Source organism: Heptranchias perlo, chromosome 14, assembly GCF_035084215.1.
Source record: "Heptranchias perlo isolate sHepPer1 chromosome 14, sHepPer1.hap1, whole genome shotgun sequence".
NCBI classification, from domain to species: domain Eukaryota; kingdom Metazoa; phylum Chordata; class Chondrichthyes; order Hexanchiformes; family Hexanchidae; genus Heptranchias; species Heptranchias perlo.
The window spans coordinates 47,725,922-47,745,373 of record NC_090338.1 but is presented as its reverse complement, the minus strand read 5'-3'; the positions used below and the strand labels follow the sequence as shown (position 1 = coordinate 47,745,373).

The window sequence follows — 19,452 nt, the reverse complement described above, 5'->3', positions numbered from 1 at the left end:
CTTGTAAAAAATGCACAAAGGAATTTCACACAAATGCATTAAACAGTGCACAAGCTTTATTAAACAATATGAGGGTCCATTTCCAAGCAGAGAACATCACTCACCACCAGCACATATCAGAAAATCACAGATGCACTGTCCGTGATTTTCTTTGACAACTGTTTTTCCAAAATTACAGACGAGATTTCCTATCTCCAGCATGTACTCAGAAAAATACTCCCTCTGTGTCAAAATAAGGTTTAGCCAAGGGAAAAAAAATCTCAAGACAGTTTATTGAGAGACATCTGTCCTAATTGTAGTTGTTCCATTTTATGACACCAAATTTACAAAAATAAAGCGCACCAACAAGCTACAAGGAGCAACAGGTCCCATACAAATCTACAAACTGAGCAGTCAGGACAATTGAAATGATGATGGCACCACCTAACCCTTTCAGGGTCTCACTTTTTTACAATCCGATGCACATTTATTTCAGCCAATTCCATAAAGAGAGCCCAATTTTTTTTTAAATCCCAAAGTACTTGTACTTGTGTCTGACTAAACTCTGAGTTTTTAAAGTAAATTTCTTGAACGTCTACATTGCTCTGAATATTTCCATGTAAATGGCCCATCCTAATGACAACACCGCCACTGCCATCATTCCTGTCAATTCAACTTCCATCAGAGAAGTTGCAGGCTAATTCTAAAAACGTGACTAGTACCAGGAGTAATATTTATTGGTACTTCCATGTCATGCCTTCAACTCACTTCTCTGGAAAAAGTCAGATATTCCTCCCACAATAGAGGGTTTGGGCTTTTTCAGTTGGCACACTGAGCATTTAATGCACTAATCTCAGATTTGAGATCAAGGTGTTTTCATCTCTATTTGATAGCAGCGGCAAGATCAACTTGAAGGTAGAAGCTGTTATTGGTACCTTCAGTCACATTACTTTCCAAGTAGTGTCCAAACCATGGCATGGGCTACCCAGCCTTAGGCAACATTGGTGTTTTTTATTTCCATTCCAACTGTTTCTACTTAACTTAATCTCTACATCCAAGAGTCCGGTGAGCATGCACCTAATAATGGAGATGTGGGGGATGGATCTTGCAATTGATGTTTCAGAGGCACATGAGTCTGCCTGCATAGTTTCATGTTGACTAGTTGGTAACAACTCATTAAAAGATCCTGCATAAAGAGATATCTTACGCTTGAGTGACTACTTTCTTGTAACCCATTCACCTCGAATTTATGTTGAGACAGCTGTGGAAATGTCAACAGTCCCTTGCACATTTTCTAGACTTGATCCCAAGTCCAGCAATACTGAGGCTCCATTTGAAAAAGCTCGTTCTAATTAAACCAAAACTTCTAGGTTTGAGAGATTAATTTCTATCATGTTCCACAGTCCTGTTTTGGAGCAGCATTACCAAATTTTAAAATGCAGTTCAATGTCCTCCAAATTGTTATTGTGGAGGACAAAGGAAATATGGAATCCACTTAATTAATTTACCCACGCTTCTTAGTCAGAGTGATTAACATCTTAGTGTTTTTTTGACAGGTTAAAACTTAAAACTGTGGAACATGTACAAAATGGTCTTAGATTGTGAAGTGTGGAAAAATAAATTTAAAAAATAAAAACTTTCCTGACTAATACCCACTGATTTTTTGCTCTTTGGTTTTATGTTCTGAGCTGGGGCTCCTAAAAGGGAGTATGAGTTTTCATGTTATCTATTTGTCACTTTAAATTTAAGTGTTAATGTTGCCAACTTTTTCCCTTTTGGGACCTTTTTGTATTTGAATGTGTAATCCACAACACTGTATTAAGCTTATTAAAACCGTATAAATAATAAAACAGGAGGAGAGGACCAGGCTTTGCAGTGATACCCAAGATGCTCAAATAGCCTGCAGACACTGTGCTACCTCACCCTAGTAGCCATTTTTCAACTGTGAGTCTAGGAAGACTGCTGCCAGAACCAATGGTACTGTATCTGAATAGGACTCACTGCCTTCAGTAAAGGAAGGGTTTTAAAATTCCACTGAAATTAAAACCCCGCTACCTACATGAGAACAAATACATTAACTATAAATTAAATTTGTAGACTTGGGTTTTCCACTTGGCCATCTTCTTACCCAGTGATGCCCTCCTCGTCCCAGCTGTTTTCCAGCCCTAGTGTCATCACCATACAGGAAACAGGCCTGTGTCAGTGGATCGCACCACTAGGGGCAGCAACATAATACAGCAGGGTGCCCCAGGGCCTAATGCATGGGCAGACAGGTGTCGTAGGTTATAATAAACCTTCTGGGAGAGGCGTATCTCCATTCGTAATGCTTTCAAGTATTTAGGCAACAGGGGTGTCAGATACCCAAATGTGTCCTGATATTCTTTTAAGTCCTTTTTTACATCCTCAGAAACTTGTAAGGTGGTGAGGTTATGCTGGTGTATCTCTACCAGTTCCTCGGGTCCAATCCGAACCGGGACTTCAGGAATGGAGCAGAACTCTGGACTTTAAATCATAAGTCAGCTGACTCAACTAATAGCAGACGTTTCTCTCATGCACCTAGCCTGAGCTGGATATAAAGAGGGTTTTAACCCCACGTGAAGTCCAGGACCCTAAAGTAGGTGTAGAGAACACATGACATCTTGTCTGATCAGCTGAATTATCAAGTGCGGATCGGCGACCGTTATATCGCTGTGTAACATATTGTAGCGATTGTAAATAGAAGCTATGGGCGCCAGCGCATGCAAAATCCCTCCAAAGGGAACACCTGCTGCTTATATGTACATAAACTTTGGGAAAGAAACAACTGACGAGTTGATAGTTTGGTCCAAATGGACCAGGACTAGAAAATATCCTTTTCCCGAAGACGGCTACAAGCAGGTGAAGTACCCTTATGAATAACAAATCAACAAACTGAGGGTGAACCTGACCTGTGGGCATGATGGAGGGCTGATTAACTGTATAAACGTGAGCTGTTTCCTTTGTTCAGTGAAGAGGTTGCTCTGACCATTGCTTCAGAGCACTCTTCCCTTGTATACAATTTTCTTTTAATAAATTCTTACTTGTCTGAAATAATTATTTGGAGTTATTGCATTGTATATAATAGGTAATAAGTTTAAGTTTAAGTTTTCGACACAGGGAAGAGGGAAAAAAAAACAAAAATCAAACTTTAAATTTCGACATTTATTGGTGGGGCCTATGCATGGCAGTGCCTGGAGTGCAGTTGCACAGGAATCTCTTCCAGTTCTATCCCGGTGCCCCCTCTACTTGCCTCAGAGTGCTGGATGCTGGCGCCTAATGGGCAACAATTGTCAAGCATTCCTGCAATGCAAATCCAGGAAACTAGGTGGAGGCTATGGTGCTTTCCATTGTTAGGAACCGTCTCCACTTCAGAATAAAATCCACAAAGAGCAATTCGATGAACACAAGGGGATTCACGATTGGGCTTAAAACATTGTAATGGACAGCATTTAATTCCATATGTTTTCTGCATTTATGTGTATCATTGCTCTGATACTTGAAAATTAATATGATTTTAGTTTTAATAACTTGTACTGCAACAACAGTTGTTGGATGATTCAATAGTCAAATGATGAAGTTAAAAGGGTCACAAACTAATTACTAACAGTTTTGACAAATGTTAGCTCCTGTGTTCTCTCCACAGATTCTCCCTGACCTGCTGAGTGTTCCCAGCATTTTCAATTTTTGTTTTTAATTACTAACAGTGTTGGCCCACTCATGCTGCAAAGACAAGTGCGCCTGGGACCTCCTATGCAATCTCAAGTCATATTTTTGATTTTTCTCTACTCAAACTATGGAGGACAAATCCCAAGTAAACTATTTCAGATTGCTATCATTTTATTCTGGGCATGTAATAAAAATTATCCAAAGGACAAGCATTTGGAAGGACTTGAAACAGTTTACTATTGGCCAAGGTTTCCTTTAATGGCAAAGCTTGGTCAGGGTCAGCTTTGTACTCTGGAATTTCCGGCTGTAATATTTTAAAATTGAAAAATAACTTCTTTGCCATCAAATTGAAGTGATAGATAACATGATCCGGCCTGTTTGTTCTATTTTGAAACAAAGGAACAAGTCATGTCAGGGTACCATTCATTCAGGCACCCAAGCAAAACCTCTGCACAAATGCAGTTTTGGAATCCTTTGATTCTGTTGTACAAGGACAAACTGCCACCATCTTAGTCTTTGTTGTCTTATCTGATATTCATTCAGCAATACTGAAACCTAATTTTCAATGTACCATTTATTTTATCTGTACTTAGGCAAGTGTTTAATTTTCAATTTAGAATGTTATTTTACTATATTTCTCTCCTGCGCAGATAAATATGATTTTAATTAATTCCTCGGATTTACCAGCAATCAAGTAGTGGAGAGAAGGAAAGCTTCGCTTCTGGCAATTTAAACATGCCAAATTAAAGAGCACAATTTAATTCAAACGGCACAATCAATTTTCAAGAGATAAGAATTTCCAAGTACATTGCAAATCTCTAAAATGGCATGGTCTGGATTATCTGCTATTTACGCAGATCACATAGAGCTGTTTGGACCCTATAACAAGATCTGTTTAATCGAGTCAAATCTGTAGTAAATGGGCCATGTATGCCTTTATTATATGATCTTAAAATTATGAAGGGAGTGCTGTACCTAAGCAGATCTGTGCTTTCAAATTTGTCAATCTTTTGTGAAGAAGGCATTGGTCTACTACCAATTGTTTGAACAAGGTAGGTAAAACTCTGATTTATAGTGCACCATTTTAATTAACTTCAAAATAAGTACATTGTATGTGCTCAAAACTGAATCTGAATGCCAGAGAAAAAGATTTCTACCATCAAAAGTATATTCGCTAAAACATATATATATATATATATATATACACCACACCAACAGAAAAACACAAGGAAATGCTAGATACATCCCTACCAAAAGATTTAATGTCTATATTAATTCCAGTCTTCTGAAAAGTCACTACCAAGAGGGTGTGACATTGGAAAAATGGTCTTGTTTTGCAGAAATAAAAGGCACAGACTTGTTTTCTTCTTCACTGTACAGCTACATTTCTGTGCACAGAATTATGGGCAACTATACACAAAAACTGAGCCCTCATCACAATTTTAAAACAGCAAAATTTAATTCAGTAAATATGATTCAATAGGTCTCTATATCAGGTAACACAGAAAGCAAAGTGCCTCACTCAAGTCCATTTAGAACAATCAGTGATGTTCAAACTTTTCTATGTGGGGACCCCCTACAAATATAAACACTTTCCTGTGGACCCCTATCCTAACTTCTAAAAGAAACAATGCCAGCAAGGAAAAAGAGTGATTTCTGCAGAAATCTTTTTTAAAAAAAACACGGTAGTATGTTGACAAATACAGATGGCTGAGGACCAACAGATAGAAGTCGAATGGCTTCAGCGATTCCTTGGAATCTTTTGAAGGATCCTGCTTTGAAACCTACATCTTAGACAAGATATTATTGTGTGAAAACAATTGTGTGCCCATGACAGAATCAAGCTTTCAATACAGGAGGGAAAGTTGAGTTCCCTCTATAGTGGCTACGAATATAACTTAATTCAAAGCTCAGAAAGTAGATGGATAGTCATGTGGTGTGTTTGGGAGATGGGGAGAGAAAGGAAACAAATATTTCATTGTTGAGGACTGCTCACAAAGTCATGAGTGACTTGTACAAGTAATCCTCAATAGTAATCCATAAAAGTAATTTTACCTATACCCTCAGACCATTTTATATAGATTTTTTATTGACATGTGGACAACACTGACATGGCTACATTTATTGCCAATCTCTGGCCACCTTTATTGCAATTCCCTATTTGTCCTGTACATGAAGAGTCAACCATGTAATGTGGGAATGGAGTCACATGTAGACCAGACTGCGTTAGAATGGTTGGCTCCCTTCCCTGAAGGGCATTAGTGAACCAGCTGGATTTTTACAACAATCCAGCAGCTTTCAGTCATTTTTTCACAACTTGCCATGGTGGGGTTTGAACTCATGACCTCTGGACCAGTACCATAACCACTACACTACCGAACCCCCAAATAGATTTTAAAGTAGGAAGGCAAAAGGAGGATTACTGAATTATTTATTTCAATATTTTTTGTATGACGAGCAAGTACACTTTCTCCAAAGAATCAGAATCATATACTTTATAAGAAATTCTGTGATGTCTGATAAGGAAATACTACACAGTCATAATAGCTATAACCTGGAGTACTCCCTATAAATAACAGCTTTTAAAGTTATTTGTGTATCTTTTTGTCATTTAAAAACTTCTTAAAAGGTATACTTACAGCTGGCATCCTGGTTGAAGCAACCATTTTTGTTCCATTTCCCATTACTAAATAAGCTGGGGGGCACTAAATCTGGATGTCTCAACACCTAAAATGCACCCAGGACTTTCCAGCTCAGTGTATTTATTGAACTATCTCGAACAATGCAAGCTTTTTAAAGCATGTTTATGTTAAAGATTCAATTAGCAGCTCTTTTTTTAAAATTGAATCTGCAAGGTAGGAATACCTCTATAATCATTTCTCAATAACCTGCCTACCGAAAACTATTACAGTAAGCAAGGTATATTTTGACCCAGTTTGTGGCTATCAGCCATTGTTTCAGTAAAATCAAAAGGAGGAGAAATCTACCTCTTATTACAATCAAACAAAACCCCCAAAAAACAGCTTGGAAATTACTTGAATAAAACAAGAGATTTCCAAGTGATTAACACAATATGCTAACATGAGTTTTCTTCCAAAAGCGTCCACTCACCGTAATTACCAGCTCTGAAGTAAAACTGTTCCAAGCAATTTTTGGAAGTGATGCAACATTTAATGAATTTTAAACAAGCTATACTGTTTTGCAAGACAGACTGGCCAGAAATGTTCTACGAAATTATGAAAACGTCAGACCTAACGTCAAAACATCAAACATGAAGTTTACAGAGATAGTACATTGTCGAGTAGTGCTTGTGAGGCTTTTTGCTAGACTGCATACCAAAGAATACTTTTTTTTAGCCATTCCTTTGAAAACAGTGACTGGCAACTTCACAACCACCCAAAAGGTTTGTTTTCAGACTGAATGGATTTAATTGTTTTACTTGGAAGGCAGCACCAGCAATCCTGCATGGAACAGAGAGGAAGCTTCCCGTGCACTACTTTTACCCATTGGAAAAGGTTACACATGGCCCTTGCGACTGTATTACACTGCAAATGGGTGCATGATTATTTTACAAGGAAACAATCAATCATTCCTGGTTCCCTTTGGGATATGCAACCACTTCCGCAAATTTGTATTAAAACTGAAATTGTTTACACAGTAAATTGAACAAGTGAAAGATAAGAGATTAAGGATAAACAAATACACCCTCCACTTAGCAATATGAAGAACAGGCAGCAGCTTCGCACAGGTCACCTAAAAAGGTCATGGATAAATTTGTATGCTGTAACTACTGCACTGTCTCAAAGTAATACCTTTTATTGAAATGCATCTGAAATATTCCTGAAACTTGGCCTAGCTCCCTCTAAACTGTTTCAATCATTTCTAATCTCAGCCAGCAAAAATTGAACACAGAAAATTAAACAAGCTTAAGAGTTTTCATTCATTTTATTACACACTATGTCAATTTACAGGACAAATAAAAACAGCTAGGTAGGAGACTGATCTAAATAGAAAGAATACACACCCTGACAGTACTAATTATATCCTTTTCCCCAAAGAATGTCTCCATTGCCCCAACTTATATTGTAGACAAACAACCGTTCTATAATGCCCTCAGAACAAATCACATCCGTTCCAATTCAGTGTAATATTGAAATACATTTTACTCTTTATAAACAGAGATGCTCACTGTACAATTACACTGGGTTTGTGAAAGTATCATGTAGCGATCTACAATAAGGTAATCTCTGCAATATAGGGTTGTGTGTGTGTGTGTGTGTGTGTGTGTCCGCGCGCACACATGTACAATCTCCATCTGTAGCAACAACATTTATTGTACAACATGATTTGACACAGCCAGAGTAAACATATGAAGAACAACTGTTGGCAGGTATTGAAATTTGAATCTCATTTGCAGCTCATAATGGACCAGTTTTGAATTGATTCCCCTGGTTCTCATTATTGGGTGGGGAATACCGTTGTAATCAACAGTACTATTTGGAGGGAGGATGTGGCTTTAACATTTCTATAATTCAATAAAATGTAGATTTCTACGGCTGCAAACGTTAAGCTAGTAATCAAAAAGGCTAATGGAATGTTGGCCTTTATCTCAAGGGGGCTGGAATACAATGGGGAGGAAATGATGCTTCAGTATTACAGAGCCTTGGTCAGATCCTATCTGGAGTACTGTATTCAGTTTTGGGCACCATACCTCAGGAAGGATATATTGGCTTTGGAGGGGGTACTGGGCAGATTCATCAGAATGATACTGGGGAATAAAGGGTTAAATTACAAGGACAGGTTGCATAAACTTGGCTTGTATTCTATTGAGTTTTGAAGGTTGAGGGATGATTTAATCGAGGCATTTAAAATGATAAAGGGATTCGATGGGTAGATACAGAGAAACTATTTCCACTGGTGGGGGACTCTGGAGCAAGAGGACACAATTTTAAAATTAGAGCTAAGGAGTAAAATCAGGAAGCACTTTTTCACAAAGGGTAGTGGAAACCTAGAATTCTCTCCACAAAAGGCTGCGGATGCTGGGTTAATCGAAATTTCCGACAGATAGGTTTTTGTTGTTAGGTAAGGATATCAAGGGATATGGATCAAAGGCAGGTAAATGGAGTTCAGATACAGATCAGCCATGATCTGGCTGAATAGCAGAACAAGCTTGAAGGGCTGAGTGACCTACTCCTGTTCCTATGTTCCTAGTATTCGTCATCAGCACAGGGGCATCCTTACTTCCCAGCTTCTCAAACCATTTTAGTACAATTAATTTAAACTTTTTCACAACAATTTAGTTACAAATTCACAGCAACTTTCCAGTTATTTACTGTGTCCAGATTTCACAGTAAAACTGTTATTTCCCACTGCGTGGTTAAAGGGATTATGATGTCACTAAATTTAGACAGGTGTAAACAGTCAGATTAAAATCTTGTCCACCATCTGCCCAAAGGGAATACAACAAACAAATGTTACACACATCTGACTGCCTGCCACCTGTACAAGCATCTGTGATGAAGACCCAATGAACGCAACAGAGGGGAGACCAAGTGTCAAGAGATCACATTAGATTTGAGCTGAATATGCTCTCCTCGTCTAAATATAGTGTAAAGAGGATGACTCAAGTAAAGAGCACCATAAGTAGATTAGAACAACAAATGTTGAAAAGAAAGATGTCTAGGAGCAAAACAACAAGGGTGCTCAAGGTGGGGTGGGGGGGGGGGGGGTATCAATGACATTTATGTAAATAGATTCCATTATTGTCTAATCTTTCAGGTGGACTTTGATCAAGGAATTGGTTTGGCAGTAGTGAAATTATGGTAAAGATTACTTTTAGAATTAGTGCACCTACTTTACTTTTATAGTTAATGTTTCCAATGATTTCTCTACAGATGTCCTTGTTTGGTATGGTATGTGAATGTTTGTATTGGTTACCTCCTCCCCAAACTTTACAGAACTTGATTTATGACAGTTGTTTTAATAAGTGATAGGCAATATTCCATCAAGGGTAAACATAATGATAACAGCAATAGTAGTAATATTCAAATTGAAGGAATGCCAAAGAGTCCATTGAATTGTGAATGTAGTCCAACTTAATGAATCAGCCCAGTTCTACAGCATGACACGATTCAGTCAGGTGCCCGACATTCACAGATGTCCATCACCATGCTGAAGAGTCTCCAAGCAAAGCTATTGAGTGACCAACACAGAATTCATTTTACATAAAATTGAGTTGCATAATCTCCCATAGGGTCACATCTCACTTAATGTCCAGAGATCATATGCGCAGGTTGGCACTGGCCAAGACTTTGGGTTCCCCAAGTGTATACAGGAATTTAATATCAGCTCAATCCATGCAGTTTACCAAACCAGATCAGTAGCAAGCTTCCCACTGCTTGTCCAGCTGAAATCATCTTACCTGTTAGGCACTGGCTTCCAAGGTTATCTGAAGCCAAATTGGAAGAACACTTTTATTGGTTTTTGTCAGCTGGATTTCTGACACACATGGAAATCCATTACCATATTGGAGAGTCTTCATTTCAAGCAATTGAGAAATCTAAACCCACTTGAAGGGTTTTCAGTTTGCCCAATATAGAATGCACATGCTTTCCTTACAGAGGTACATTCTGGTTACCTAAATTAAGAGACCGCAGGTGCATGTTAGCACTGCCAAAGGTTAGGGACCTTGAAGTGTGTACAGAGGAACAACTAAAACTGTGCAGTTTACTATAGCAGATCACCGTTAAGCTTCCCACTGCTTGTCCAGCTAGGATGCCCTACCCAGGAGGATTATCTGAAGCCGAGTGGGAAGAATGCCAGTCCCCAGTGGTATGTCCACTCCTTCGGATTCAGTTAATGAGACAAGCTGACTTGGCAGAGGTGTGAAAGTACTGTAGACCTGCCTGGCTCAGGTAGCAATCTTCCATGGAGAGCTGATTTAGTTCCAATCTTCCATCACTGGTGTGTCACCTACCAAACCAGATCAGTAGCAAGCTTCCCACTGCTTGTCCAGCTGAAATCATCTTACCTGTTAGGCGACCATTTATCTTCCCCCCCTCCCCCCAAGGGAGGACAGTCACCAGTTTGTCACTGGGCAACTGACAATGGGTTTGAACTCATGGTGTGCAGCACAACTCACCATAAAATGTATGACTGTTTTGGCACCATCCTTCCAACTTCTGTGGATAAACATCAAACCCCAGTCAGTGGATCCAGTGGTTGACAGTGTGACACTTTAGTAGCAACTGCTTGCCCCTCTGAAAACCTATGATTGTAGGCTCTGACATGTGCATATACAAGCATGTCCTCCTACCTGGCCTCCAGGTAACCCCTTCTAATAGCCTTTGTCCCAACCCTCAGTTTCCTTGTTAGTTATAAGCTGTACGTCTGTCTTTAGTGTGGCATAAGACAGTCTACAATGTGCCTAGTTGTCAGGTATCCAAGGCCAATGTTTGTTTCTCACCAACCACTTAATTTGAGTTCTCATGTGAGGGTCTTTGACAAAAAGCTATGCCCACTGTGAGGCCAACTCCCCTCCAGGACCTGAGTGTCATTTCAGTGTAGCCTGAAACCCTTCCTCCCTGCAACCCTTTTTTTTGTTGCCACAAATCTATGTCAGAGCTTGGTTCTTTTTTATGTGTGTCAGGTCGTTATTTTTCTTTCATTCCTAGCACTTCCTACAGGATACATATTCTCTGATCAAGACAAGAGGCTGAAAATCTTCTCCCACACCTCTGCCAGTACTGCTCTGCAGCCAATCAACAGGATGTGCAAAAGAACGCCATGGGGGTCCTGATGTGCCAGAAGAGGACACGTCATGACTTCTATTCCAATTATTTTTCTCATGTGTTTCTAATTTGGCTGAAGTGCTAGGGGAAGGCACTTTGCCAGGAGGGGAGGATCATTAAACACTGCCCTTGTGCATTTCCTACTGGAATGGAATTGGCAGGCCACCCTTCTTGTTAGGAATGGTTGGCTGTGTGGAAGGGAGTACCAACCCCTGAAACAGCATCTCTCATACTCAGCAAGGAAAGACACAAGCAATATATCCCAGATCCACCAATTTCCTACAGTAATCACCACTAAGATGCAACGGAGCCCACTGCCAGTCAACAAAGTTTTCAGATATTCCCCTTCAAGGGGAAATATATCACTTCTCCTCGACACTTACCCAAGTGACCTTGTCTAAGGTAAGAAACTCCTAATAGAGGAAAATATAAAAGCCAGTTCCTCAATCACGGCACATATTACAGTGCAGGAACATGGCCCTGTCACCAGTGCAAGAACAGTTTGTTTCTAAATGCAGTTAGACTCAGGTTACACAAATGGCTAGGGTTTGAGATGTCACCAGCCTGGAAAATCATCGAGGCAATAAAAATTACAGCATTGAATATATATTATATATAGACAAACCTTTTTTAAAGCATTCCACTGTGTGACTTTCAAGGGGAAAGCAGTGGGTGGCATTAGTGGTGAGTGGAAAGAAAAGAAACTAGAACACAAATACGCAATACATATTTCATTTCACGGTCATAAATCTCTTTTTAAGAACTGAATCTGAATATATTTAAGGGAGATGTCTGTGAGAAGTTTAAGAGTAAAGATGAATGAGAAATTATATTTCTGCAAAATGAAGAGAACTAAAGCATTTATAAGTTTGACGCATAACATTTTACTCAAATACTCTACAAAACAAATCAGTTTCTAAATGTAAAATTATCACAGAAATTATTTATGTAATCTGTCTAGCACTGACTTTAAAAATAGAAAACAACATATAGAATACAAAATTATAACCTTCTTTCCGCAAAACAATGAAATGTTCCTAAGCCTGTCACAAAGGAGGTGGGTGGATTGCTGCATGAGTCATTTACTCTGACTCAATTCAGTCCTTTTCCTTCTACAGTACTTCCTTTTTAATTTCTTTTGTATTTGTGAGGCCTGAAAGGGGCCCTTGACCACAATGACCTTGTCAGTTTATATGGACATCTGTGATGAAGACTGATGACCACTTTTTACCAGTTTGGATGAAACATGGCACAGTATTCAATACTGAAGCAGAGGCACAACGTAATAAAGGTTTAATGACACTAATTTCTGAAATATATATTTTAAATAGCTACATATATTAATTGCTGTGCTGCTGACAAAGTTTAAGCATGCAAATGACAAATGTGGACAAAGAAGCTCTGCTCACAGTATACCTCTCAGCTTTTCTCTCAAGTCCTTTACTTTTATTTTTGTTATTTTCTGCTTGCTAGTCTTTACCTAGATTATTTTCTTAATTCGTGCAGATATCCACACTAATTCCCTTTATGAAAACCACATCTTAAATTCAGATGTTCAGTGCACAAGCTGGACATTTCTTCAGCTCCCATCAATACACGACAGTGAATCTTGAAATCTTATTTACAGTAGACAGCTACTGTATAAAGCAGTTCAAGGCATTCAGAATTCCTCTCTCCCAATGGTGAAACAGCCCTATTTATGTTGCAAGTTTAACCAACAAGAAAAAATATGGATCAAACCACATGGACTCGAGCATCCTGCTACTGTCATAGTCAATGTTGTTTTACACACAGGAATTCTTTACCATCCATGTTCAAGCCCTGCATGCCAGAGTTTTCCTTCAATTGTTAATGAAGCCTGTTCCAACAACAAGCAGCAATGGAGAAACAAGTAGCTCTACTCAATTAAAAAGATAGAAAAATAATACAATAACTTGTATTCACGATATTGGCTTTATTGTAGAAAACATGCCAAAATGCTTCACAGAGAACACATTGCCAAACTATTGCCTGGGGCACAGAATACAAGGACAGAATGCACTGAATGAATATTGGTCAAACCAAACTTCTCCAGAATACAAAACAAGTGTTCTCACTGTATTTGTCAAAAAGCTTTTTCTACATCTAAGAATATTGCCAGATGATCAATATTACTACTAGAACAATTTTAAAGTGCCATTTAACAAAGAAAAACATCCCACAGCTCTTCACTGAGGTGTAAGGAAAATAATGGGTTCCAAAATGAAGGAGAGATTAAAAGAGGTGTCCAAAAGCTTGGTCAAAGAAGTATGTTTTGAGGAAAGGTTTAGGAAGGGAGTTTCAGACTGTGGGACCTAGGCAGCTGAAGGCGTGGCCATCAATGGTGGGGCAGAAGGTGGGGAGATGCACAAGGGATCACAATCAGAGGAATGAAGAGTTTTGAGATGGAGTGTGTCATAGGGCTGGACGAGACGGACATGGGGCAAGGCCGTAGAAGGATTTAAACACAAAGATAAGAATTTTCAATTTGAAGGGTTGAGGGAACCAGAAGTCAATGTAGATTATCAGCAACAGGGCTAATGGGTAAGTGGGACTTGGTGTAGAATAGGATACAGGCAGCATTGTTTTGAATGTGCTAAAGCTAACCGAGGATGATGGGTGGGAAGCCGAAGATGAAAGAAATGCAGTATAAACGTCTGGGAGGTGACAAAAGTGTGCATGAGTATTTCAGAGGCAGATGGGCAGTAGTGGCAGGGGCCCGGAGGCAGGTGATGTTAGCAGCAATGTGTGCCGATCTGCCTTTCAATAATATGTAGAAGTATCTTCTCCAAATTTATGTCCAACACTTGTGCTATTATTTTGTGGCCTTTGTCCAGCAAGGATTTTAGGTGACCGTTGCTGTAAAATATAAGGTCCTTACCTTTCTTAGCAATCACTAATGGTACTACTATAATCATAGTAAAACACCACTTTACAAACCATAAACACCTGCAAGACTGCACCCATCGCAATCAGATCCCAGTTTAGGAAAAATCTGTAAGAAATGCACCATATTAAAATGAAGCCAACAACCTTCTCTTTCTACATTCCCTTGCCTGCCTTTACTCTATAGATTTTTGCATTGTTCCTCTAACCTCATACAGTATCTCAGACATTTAAGATTCTGGAACAAATATGGCAAATGACTTGAACCAGGCAGATTAGGCAGGGACATTGGCAATACAGAAGAAAAATGGAATGCCTTCAAAATCATCCTTATGCAAAAGGAAAATACCTATGTCCCTAGAGTTGAAAGGGCAAATGGTAAATCAAAGCAAATAGCTAATGGATAATGTTCAAAGACACTCAGACTTAAGCCGCTTCTCAGTAGAATATGGATAGGTAATGATCTCAGCTAAAGGTTATCAAAGCCGCCAAAAGGACATTGGGGAAGAAGATAGTGGATACTGTGGTCATAGTAGCAAAGTATTTTTCAGCTATGTTAGGAGTCAGAAGGCTATTAAGTACTGTATTGGACTATTAATAGATTCGATAGGGCAAATTCAGATGGACTTGCAGAATATTGCAAAAGTTTTAAATGGCTAGTTTGCATTAGTCTTCACAAGAGAAAATGAAGCTGAGTTACCAATAATACATCGTAGGATTGATACTAAAGTTGAAAGCATCAAAGTGCACACGGATATGCAATAAGATACATATTGGACTTTTGGGGCCCGATTTTAGCACCCGCTATCGGGTGCATTCTCGGCGGGGGGGCCTTGAAAATTGCGAAATCCAGGATCCCGACAGGATCCCGCCTCGATCCCGCCCACTTCCGGGTTCCCCGCTGACGCGCCGGCGTGCACGCGCAGCCCCCGCTGGTGGGAATCCCGCAGGCAATTAAAGCCAGCGGGATGCCACTTGAGAGTATTTACTCAGCTATTTCAGGTCATTGACTGACCTGATTAAGGGACTGTGTGTGATTTTGGATCAACATGGGACTGTTTCCCACACTGGGGGAAACACTCCCAGATCGAATGGACGTGTTGCAGCTGTCAGCCTGTGGCAGCTGCAAAGGTCCATTTGACAGGTGGGAGGGGGGAGATCCTCACCCATTGCAGGAGGCCACTCTGTCACTTGGGACAAAGTTTGGCCTCCACCACCCTCCTCCTGACGGTCAAAGTCACCAACCTGCACACTTACCCCAGGGTCCGGAGACATGTGCCTACCTTGCGGACCCCCTCAGATGTACATCTTGCGGATGGGGCCGCCGTAGCTGCAGTCATGACCTCCTCGGAGGGCGCACAACATCGCCAGCCTCGCCATCCACGCCGTCCACCTCTGACACGTGGAGCTCCACAACAGAGTGCTGTGACACATCCACCTGTACAGCAGGAGGGAGGGCTACCGCAGAGAGAGATGCGTCGCAGAGGGCACTACCCTCGCCACAGGGTCCACAGACCGAGGCTCAGCCTCCTGGACCTCTCTGAGCAGCAGTGCACATGGAGGCTCAGAGTCACTCGACATGTAGTCGTGGACATCTGCAGCCTCTTTCATGCCGAACTGCTCCTGGCTGGCCCGTGCACCATCTTCCTACCTGTCGCTGTAAAAGTCACCACTGCCCTCCCGAACTTCTCCTCCACAGCCTTCCAGGGTGCAACCGGGGACATCGCTGATGTCTCTCAGTCGTCTGCGCAGAAGAGGCGAGGTGAATAGGTGCAGGTAAGATGAGGATGGGGTTTGAGTGGTTATGAGGGGTGATGTGACAGAGTAGTGTTGGCAGTGCCGAAGGAGATGTGGGGTGGGGGCAGTGATGTGGCAGATGGAGTGTAAGGGAAAGACTACGTGTACTCACTTTGGCTGACCTACTGAGGTCATTGGACCGCCTCCTGCACTGCGTGCAGGTGGGCGATATGTTGGTGGCGCAGGTGACCCCCTCTGCCACCTCGAGCCAGGCCTTCCTGGTGGCGGAGGCGGGCCGCTTCCTCCCACCCGCCGGGTGGAAGATCTCTGTCCTCCCCCTCCTCCTCAACCCATGTATTGATACCTGGGGTGAGGCATCATTAAATTGGGAGCAGCCTTCCCCCTGGGCTGCTCCATGCTGTAATTTTTGCTATTTGTAGCAGCATCTGTCAGTGGAGGACTGCCCCTTTAAATAGAGCGCCTCCAGCTGACAGATCTTACTGCGCATGCGCAGCCCGCCCAACGCACAGATCAGCAGCGGGGAACCCGGAGGAGCAGGTAAGTGAATCCAATTAGTGGTTTGCCTGCTGCGATCGCGCGGGAAACCCACTAATTTCACCGGGCGCGTTACCAACGCGCCCGCTTGCCCATCCGCCGGGAACCCGCACCCCTGGTAAAATCGGGCCCTTGGATTCTTCAACCATGACTTCCACACGGTGGATCAGTCACATGACACTTTACAATTTACCCTCAAATATGTTAAAAAGATTGTGGTGATTTGCTAGATGCTACACAATATTGTGAAAGATTGACATGTTCTCCTTGGTAATGCACCACAACTGCAGCAGGACAGAGGTGAAGAGAAAGATGATAATAAGCAAGAGCCAGCAGCTGAAGAGGATAGGGTGGTGTATGGAAAATGTACTCATCAAACCTCGATTTGCTCATTGAATGGTCTGCTGTTTATAGTATAACATAGCCAAGAAGCAACAAGACATAGCTGCTATCTACAGTAACATATTACATTTGAACTTATCACATATGCCATACTTTCGAAATATCTGATCAAGATTCACCATTCTGCCTGAATCTCATTTTCTTGCAATGCTCCCAGAGGTATATCTTTCATAGAAGAAAATCATAAAAAACAATCTTCTCTCTCCGCACCATACATGGCTACAACTATCCTTTGTTAACGCAGAATGGATGCCTGGCTCCACACCTGCTTGATCAGTTAGCTCCCAAATAATGTTTGTTTGCAGTACCTTTAAGGTATTAATGATGATACACCACCTCTTCCACCCTTGTAGAAAGGCTGCATGGTCAGCCTCATGATCTAGATGTAAATGGTTCCTTAATACTAGAAAAAAGGAGATAACGTTGCTAACTGGGAAGTTTGCTGTGGGGTTTCTCTGAATGCAGGAAGTGTAAATACAAACCCTTTTTGATTTTAAATGTCTTCATTTAACAAGTACCAGCTGAAAAATGGGAAAACAAGTTTCTTGCTGAATAAGCAATGATTGGTTTTCTGCTGCACTTCGGGTGTCTTTCACACATATCACCCGCTGTTGAGAGAGATTAGGTCATTACTATTTCCACACTGTGCTTCAAGGGGAAAATAACTGTACTGCAAGATGATCTTTACTTTTATTTCTAAAATGTATTTGCAAGATTGTTTGAACAATTAACATCCCATCGGGATGGCAAGACGACAAGAATTCTATGGATTCTACAATGGATGCAAGTCCCTTCACGTCTGTTCCAACCCATCAAACTGGACAAGGTTGTACTGTACTTCAGATGCCACCCCTTGCTAAATTTTGTTTTGCAATCACAATAATTGTGGTGCCTGAACACTTTAACCCTACTTAGCAATCAAATGTCCTGTGGTCAGGAACTGTACAATTGCACAGCTCATTAACACTAATGTGCAATGCTGAATCCCCCACTGTGATATCATAAAGTGCACAGGAGACTGCATACAAAGTGAACCACTGCACAACAAAAATCAATGTTTATGTAAAATTATAGTGCCAAGTTTACACTCATTGGAAAATTGAAGGATATTAATTAGAATTTAATCAAGGTTAGTATGGCAATCTGATTATCTGCCATAACAATTGAATCCTTTTGAATCTTTGAATGGAAATGGTTCATTGAAATTGCACATTGGTCAAACAGGAGTTTAATCCAAACTGCATTATATAATGAAAGCATTATCATTCAATTTCAAAAGCATTGGATTAAATCAGTTTGTGCATTTTTGAACCCTGAACATGGATACAATGCTGCTGGTCTGTCAAGGCCCAAATTGAGAGAGTCTGGACTGTACAAGATCACTAGAAGAGTGCCACTTTAACAAGAAGCAACGTTTTATAGAATCATAGAAAGGTTACAGCAAGGAAGGAGGCCATTCGGCCCATCAAGTCCGCGCCAGCTCTCTGCAAGAGCAATCCAGCTAGTCCCACTCCCCCACCTTTTCCCCGTAGCCCTGCAAATTTTTTCCTTTCAAGTACTTATCCAGTTCCCTTTCGAAGGCCATGATAGCATCTGCCTCCACCACCCCCTCGGGCAGTGCATTCCAGATCATAACCACTCGCTGTGTAAAAAATGTGTATAATTCTGCCTGTATTACAGATTATAGAACAAAATGGAGTGAAAGATACATCTTAAATGATTACACTGTCATCTAAAGCAGTCTCAGGATAACTTGCTGCTTATGAAGACAACTTAGCCAGGTTTTAAAGATGGGAGTTCCTAGCATACACAAATCATACAGTTTGTTAGGACTTGACCATTTCTGCCATCATCCATCAAATTATATGTGTGCATTTCCTTGAATTTAAAAGGGGGGTTGGAGTGAATAGAATCTATGCCACAAGCAAATGCTGTGAAGCTCAAACTGGACATCTCCACAGCAGCAGGAATGCTATAAAAATAATCAAGAATTAAACTGATGTGGTTTCACATGATAAAGCTACAGAGGAGGTTCCTCAGCTGCAGCTACCATTCAGCTGGGACATGTATATCCATTAGTCTGTCACTCAGTCCAATTACACAATACAGCAGCCAGGAAATTGTTGGCTGGTATTCAAATCTATGATCATCTTTTTGGGTTTTCATCATTTACTCATTAAAAGTACAATGTTCAGCTACTGCTTCCAACCTTTTGTGACTGAGACAAAAATACTCGGCACAGCCTTTTCTCCTCTTTGGGAAACTAGGAAAATGCAACCCTCATATCTTCAAAACAAAAACACAGAAGAAATTCTTCTTGTGGCAATGTTGCACCATTGTTGGAAGAACTGTTGTTTTCAGTTCCTGATTGCAAACATTCATCTCACACGTATAGGGAGGT

The 19,452-nt window shown here is 40.7% G+C and overlaps 1 protein-coding gene and 1 long non-coding RNA gene across 3 annotated transcripts in view; one reads left to right on the top strand and one right to left on the bottom strand.

Annotated features, from left to right (window-relative positions):
* Positions 1–2,943, top strand: part of LOC137332509 (uncharacterized) — a 68,002-nt gene extending 65,059 nt beyond the window's left edge. Inside the window, exon 4 of the long non-coding RNA XR_010965681.1 lies at positions 2,387–2,943. This is a non-coding gene — a long non-coding RNA (uncharacterized lncRNA). The remainder of the gene's footprint in view (positions 1–2,386) is intronic.
* neurl1b (neuralized E3 ubiquitin protein ligase 1B) overlaps positions 1–19,452 on the bottom strand; it is a 384,643-nt gene that overhangs the window by 312,723 nt on the left and 52,468 nt on the right. The window lies entirely within an intron of this gene.